Genomic DNA, 6,388 nt, shown 5'->3' with positions numbered 1-6,388 from the left:
TACTTTTAAAAATAATTCATTATTTTAATCTAGCTGCTTCAGCATTGATATGTGAAAATGAGAGCTGCCTCTTTAGTATGTGTTGATGTATGTTGTCTAAAACTGTGCTGGATGATACATGTGCAGGGACATGGCTAGGTTAGGTGGATCTACTTCAATCCAAAAGAACTTCAAAGAAACTGTACAACAGAGCTATAATCTACACTGTCCTCTCTGCTCTTCTGGCTCAAATGGTGTTAAGGGTTGGGTTTTTCTGTTACCATCTTGTGGCAGGAGTTTGGGGGATTTGGGGTGGGTTACTGGGATATTGTTTTCCCCATCTGTTTTGCTAGGCTTTTGTGTTCTGTAAACAGTAGAACGCAAGCTTTGAGACTCCTCTGCTCAAAAAGACAAAGTGGACTTAGTAACTGCCACTTTACTCAAGTTTCTGTTCCAAACAATGGCAGTATGTTTTATTAGCCTCTCCACTTTTCCTTATTTGAAACCAGTAAAATCTCTGTACCTGTGCTGTTTTGTGTTAATGAGTGAGATACTTAGCTGTGTTACTAATGTGTGTGTTTTTTCTAATGTTCCTCCCAAAAACTTGGATGTCTTGCAAGTGTTATCAGTCTGCTTCCAGCTGTTGAATATGGGTGTGTTTCTTCAGCTATCTTGCATCCTTCATCCTCTAGTCCAACGTTTCTCACGTTCCTGTCTTGCATTTGCTGTTATCCACACCTTAGTGTATTGGTTTCCTTAAAACACCTCTTTCTGTTCTTAGCTATGCAATCTTTACCCAGCCTTTACTGAGTAACACTTCATGTAAAACCCCTTTGTCTGGAGCAACTGTACACATGTAGGACTAAATGGGAGTAGAGAGATTCTTGACAGGTACTTTCTGTCCTTGTCTCATCTAGTTTCCCTTTTCTTGTGCACTATTAATAATTAAAAAATTACATGAGGCTTTCTGGAGACACATTTCCTGAGGAGTAACATGAGAAAGTGAGAAGTAGGGGGAGCGTAGGGAGTAATTGTGTTCCAAAGCACTTTGCTTCCAGCTTCTGGGAAGGTGAGGAATGGTCCTTGTACCCTGTTGCCTTTGGTTGGGGTGGGTAGGGGAAAGTTTAGTGATGCATGAGTTGCACTGCCCACAGCTGACTGCACTGGGAATTTCCTGCTTGCTTTTGCAGTGAATTAGCAACTTTTAATGAGGTGTGAAGTGAAAGCTACAGGCTTGGTTCAAGAAGGAGAATGCTTCTGACTCCCTTGAGTACAAGTTCATGTAGCGTAACCTGCCATTGCAGCACTGGATCACTTATCTAGCAGTCCTGAAAATACATTGGTACAAGGATTGCTGTGAGACTGAGTTTCTGCACCGAATCTGGTAAGCTGTAGACTGGGAAAGATGTCAAGATGGACACAGTGGTATTTTAATGTCTTTCCTTGCAAGATGAAGAACGTGGCTGTTTTGACACACAATAAAATTTAATAAGGTGAGGAAAACGTAAGTAAGATGTTTTAGAAATTCTTAAGCAGGATAATCCCTAGTAGGCTTCAGTTTTGTTCAGGCAGATTTGGGAGAGGTTGGCAGTTTCATTGTAGAATAAACAGACGTAAGGTATTCATAAATACTGAAACATTACTGCAGAATTTGTCATAAAAACTACTTGAACTGCCTTCAGTTGTTCAAAAGTAAGTGGTTTTTTCTTATAGTAAGATTTGACAGGCCAAATGGAGTTCTCTTAATCTCTGCAAAAATGTAGGTCAGATTGAATCGGTTTAACAAAAGTACCTAACTAGCTATTCTTATTTTATGAAAGGAGAAATTGAGGGAGAGAGGCAAGTAGTGTCCTAGGGTCTAGCTCTGTTTCTGTTATTTCAGCCCTACCTTTGCGATAAGAAGAATCTTTGCATAAAACAGAAGCTCGTGACTGACATAACCCCCCTTCACCCCTGAATTCCTGGCTCTGAAAATATAGGCTCAACTCTAGCAAGTGTAAAGTACGTACTGAAATTACATTTTAGATGTCTTGAGCTGGGCATAAATTGTTCCCTTACTGGGCCACTTGTTCTCTTGTTAGCTGAACTTTGGCTGAAGAAATATAAAACTGGTGCTCAATAATGAGGGTCAGTTTTCTTGGCAGCTGTGGTGCTTGTGTACCTGAAAATAAGGCTATAGGTTATCTGCCTCAAGCAGAACTTCAGATCAGTGCTCAGTTTGTGGTCTTTTGGGTTTTTTAAAGACTTAGCTACAAGGATTTTGAATTTACAGAGTAGCTAACATGCTTTTATACCTACTTGGAGCTATTGTTTTTGTGCTATGTTCATTCTCTCATTCCAGTGTTCTTCCCTTTCATGGGCACTTAAAGTGGCTTACACTTGGGGTGGATTACACTTTTATAGTGTAATCATTTTACAGTGTTTTCATAATACTCTGGCTGTCTGACTGTAACCAGGCTTTTTGCTTGTGAAGGCTGCTGTCTACTGTAACTTAGCCACAAAAATATTCCCTGTGGCTTGTGATCTTCTGAGGAGGAAAAAGAAGGGGAGAAGAAAGTTCTGTAGGCCTTTGCGCGCTGTTTTAAACATAATAGTCTTGCAATGACAAGATACTCACTGATTCAGAGAAATACATATCCTGTAAACTTCTGCATTGAACAGTATTATATCCATGTGCAGCCCTTCCCACCTGCTTCCATGGGAGGACTGTATGCAGGTGCAACAAATGCCTTGGAAGTGAAACAGACTTCCTGCTGCAGTTGGAAAAACTTGGGAAATAAAGTCTGTGCTACGTAGAACTGGATTTCACAGTCCTTGGGGCAAGCTATGTGCATACTTATTTCGTGCCAGGGGCACATGCTTGAGACTCCCCCATGGAATACTAGAATGAACTTGGATGTGATCTGGATAGCAAGAGTTGTAATGACCCTAATAACTCTGGAACAGTGGTTTTCAAACTCCTCTACTTCTAGATCCATGGAAACTTCCAATGACTTGGAAAACCATGCAAGTCTGACACTCAGTTATTTGTTGTGGCTTTTTAGAAAGTCTGTAGATCCTGAGTTCAAAGCCATGGCCTTGAACATCATTATCCTTTCTGCGGGTTTGGCTTTTTGGAGAACCAGCTAGCCTTCAGCATCACTGTCCTGCAGAAAGAAAGTGTATGCTCTGAGATATTCTGACATACTTGGGGGGAAAAACAGTGGCACGAGCCAAGTGGCCATGGGACCCTTAGTCAAGTGTAACGGAGGTGAGAAAGCTTTGGAGGCCGTGTCAAACAAGTGGCAGCTTGAACTCTTCCATTTTGTGCTGTTGGCAACAGCGGGGCAATGGAGCTGTGATTTGATTTTGAGTGTTAAGAGTTAGACAATGATGCACTGAGCAGAAAATTGATCCCGACGACTTAGTACCACCAGCTGCTGAGATAAATAAGTACTTCTAATATCTTAATGTTTTAAAATGTGATAGGAAAGACCTACGGAAAGTTGTCGCTGAGTTCTGAGCTTCATCATAATCTCCTGAGTATTGTCAAAATGCATCACTCTTCAATGCTTGGCTATCAGTCTGGAGTTTTGATTTGTAAATTGTGACTTTCGTAGGACCACATAGGGTCCTTAGAGTTAGTCACGAATTCTAAGGATGATTGGCCATAAAGTGTGTGTCTGTAGTACAAAAAGAGATCTGCTCTGAAGAAATTCAGTGTGGGTTAAATATGTGAAGATCCACACAGTCTTAGCTCAGATAAGTGGTTAGTGTCAGCCTACAACTCAGCTTTAGCTGCACCTCAAGTTAAAGTCAAACTTCTGCTTGTTTTAACATACGAGGTAACATCAGTTAGGTGGTAAGAGTCCAAATGTGGTTTGAACAGTGTACCTGTAAGAGTCTGGTTTTGATTCCAGAGGCTCAGAAGGTCTGTGTTCTGTGGTTACTGCTCAGTGTGTTGGTCTAGCCAATTATTTTCACTTATGTTACACAATACTCACATTTTTGTCTGTGACTTGGAGAGTGCTGTTAACAGTTTTTAATGGCCTCTAAATTTGTCCTTCTTCCTTTAAAATATTGTGTAGTGTAGTGCTGATGTACATAACAAGCTGCATGTAAAATCCTAGCAATTTCACAACCTCAGGATGGTATCCCAAATGTGGCGTGAGAGCTTAAATAATCGCTAAACTAACCTGCTCTAACTAGCATCTCCACATGCCTTTATTTAGTCTGGCTTTCTATAAATGGGAAGATGCCATGTGTCCTCTTTATTCGCTCTTTGACTTTCTGAGGAGCCATAGAGTGTTTTCTAGTTACCAGCAGAACTCAATCCATGTGTAAAATGACATGTCACCTCAAAACCTTGTAATCTTACTGCCTATGTGTGTATTCCAGTGATCCAAACCCAGAGCACCTATAGAAAACCAGGCAAGTAGAGAATAGTTTATCAGAAACAGAAAAATAAGAAAATGCCATAATAGGGTTTTGTTGTGAAAATGCAAATGCATTTTACAGTGGTGCAGAAGCAGGGAGGAGACAGCGCTATAAAAAAGAAATCAGTATTAACAGAACGTACACAGAAAAGGTGTTGCCACTTTCATGCTAATAGTGCCTAGGTGATACAGTCCTTGCTCTGGAGGAGATGACTGGCTTGGAAGGAATGTTGTTTACCCCCTTTGTTCTCAATAATCTCATTGCTTCTCTAAGAATGCCAGCAAAAAGAACATTAATACTAGTATGTGTAAATAGGGCTGTTAGAGATACAGCAATATCTCCATACGCATTTGAGGAAAAATTGCTGCAAGGATCTGGACTGAAATTTTGAAACAATTCATGCCAACACGTAAAACAGCTGGTACAGGTTCTCCTTCTGAGCCTTTCTGAGAGAACCTGAGTTGGGGCTATAATAATCAAGAACTGCAAGGCACTAGTACTAAATTAAATAAATGTTCCAAACAGAGCTCTAGGCCACGTTCTGACAAGGATCGAGATGTTGAAGTGGATATGTGAGATGTCCACAGCCCCTTCTCAGTTGTTTTACACTAGAGAGAAGGGCACAGTTTCAACTGTCAGAATTTCCTGGGAGGCTGCATATTGGCCTTTTAGCCAAGTCTCACCTGTTTCCTGGTAAGAAACTGTTAATGGAAACTCTAAACAGTGTTGAGAATGCAGGCAGCTCTGAGTGCAGTAGCACCTGAGCTGCTAGACAAAAAGGGGCCGCAGGACACCTTGCACACCTCTGGTCTATAGGAAAGACAGCAGTTTATGTTCAAAAGAGGAATGTGCTTTGAGCTATGCTGTTGCAGACTGTTTGGACCAGAGCATGTATGGCTCTGATGGCTCTTGGATAGTTTGCTCTTAGGCATCCAACTCTCGCCGACATGTTAACTACATAATTAAGATCAGTAAATCTTGTTGTGACAGGGACAGTGAAAGCGTTGCGGTGTTAAACATGAGAGCATCTACTACCCTTAATAGGTTTTTAAGGGTTGAGTCTGTAACCTCTTTGCTTCTTGAATAAAGCTGATATCCAGCTGTGGAAATAAGACTTGGCCTGTCTTCATGCAAAATGAACTACGGTGAACACAGATTCCAGTACCTGTCCAGGTGTCTGCATAACAGGAAAGGGAAAAAAAAAAACAACCCAAAAACAAAAAACCAAAAACTGTGACATGCTTATTAAGTGTTACTTAATAGAGGCTAGGGAATGAATAACTAAGGAAACAGAATTCCTTACTGCTGTATTTGGGCATACAGATGGGCAATGCACTGGTGCCAACTTCTCTTGCTTCTGTAGCTGTTTTGCAGAAGCATGCTTTGCTTTAAATACAGTACAGGGACCGCCTGTGAGTAACTGCTGTACAGCCTCAGGTCACACAAGTGGAGCTCACCGAGAGCGAACGTAAAGCTAAACTGTTGCTGACGCTTTTCATTACGGAAATCTTTGGTGATGGATGATTAAGAGATGTCAACCCAGCAATCCGGAGTACTGTTAGTTATAAGTGCTGTGAGCACTAGATGGGGCTGTTGCTCCACACTTTACTGAAGATTTGTATGCTGTGGAAATCAAGGTCTTTCAATGTGGGCTATCTGGTTTCTGCTGCAAGCCTAAAGCATCTAGCTGGGCTGAAATGTGGTAGATGGTGAGATGGATGAAACAAACCTCACAATCCCCACAAGCAGATTCTCAATGTAAAAAAACAAAGAAAAAAACCAACCTAAAATAACCACAAATTATTTTAGTAGTAAAAGAAAAGTATAATCATCTTGCTGTGTAGTTTTTCAAGGAATATGCACTGTTCCTGCACTGGTGTATATCCCTAACTCTCCTCCAGTTATCATCATGCAGCTGGGAAGAAAAATCTTGGGGAGAAAGGGGCAGATCCAGCCTACTCAGCCAGCCAGACTCCCCAGGCAGAGTCCATGC

The sequence above is a fragment of the Haliaeetus albicilla genome, chromosome 19 (genome assembly GCF_947461875.1).
Source record: "Haliaeetus albicilla chromosome 19, bHalAlb1.1, whole genome shotgun sequence".
Classification (NCBI taxonomy): domain Eukaryota; kingdom Metazoa; phylum Chordata; class Aves; order Accipitriformes; family Accipitridae; genus Haliaeetus; species Haliaeetus albicilla.
Note: the sequence above shows the minus strand (reverse complement) of the source record.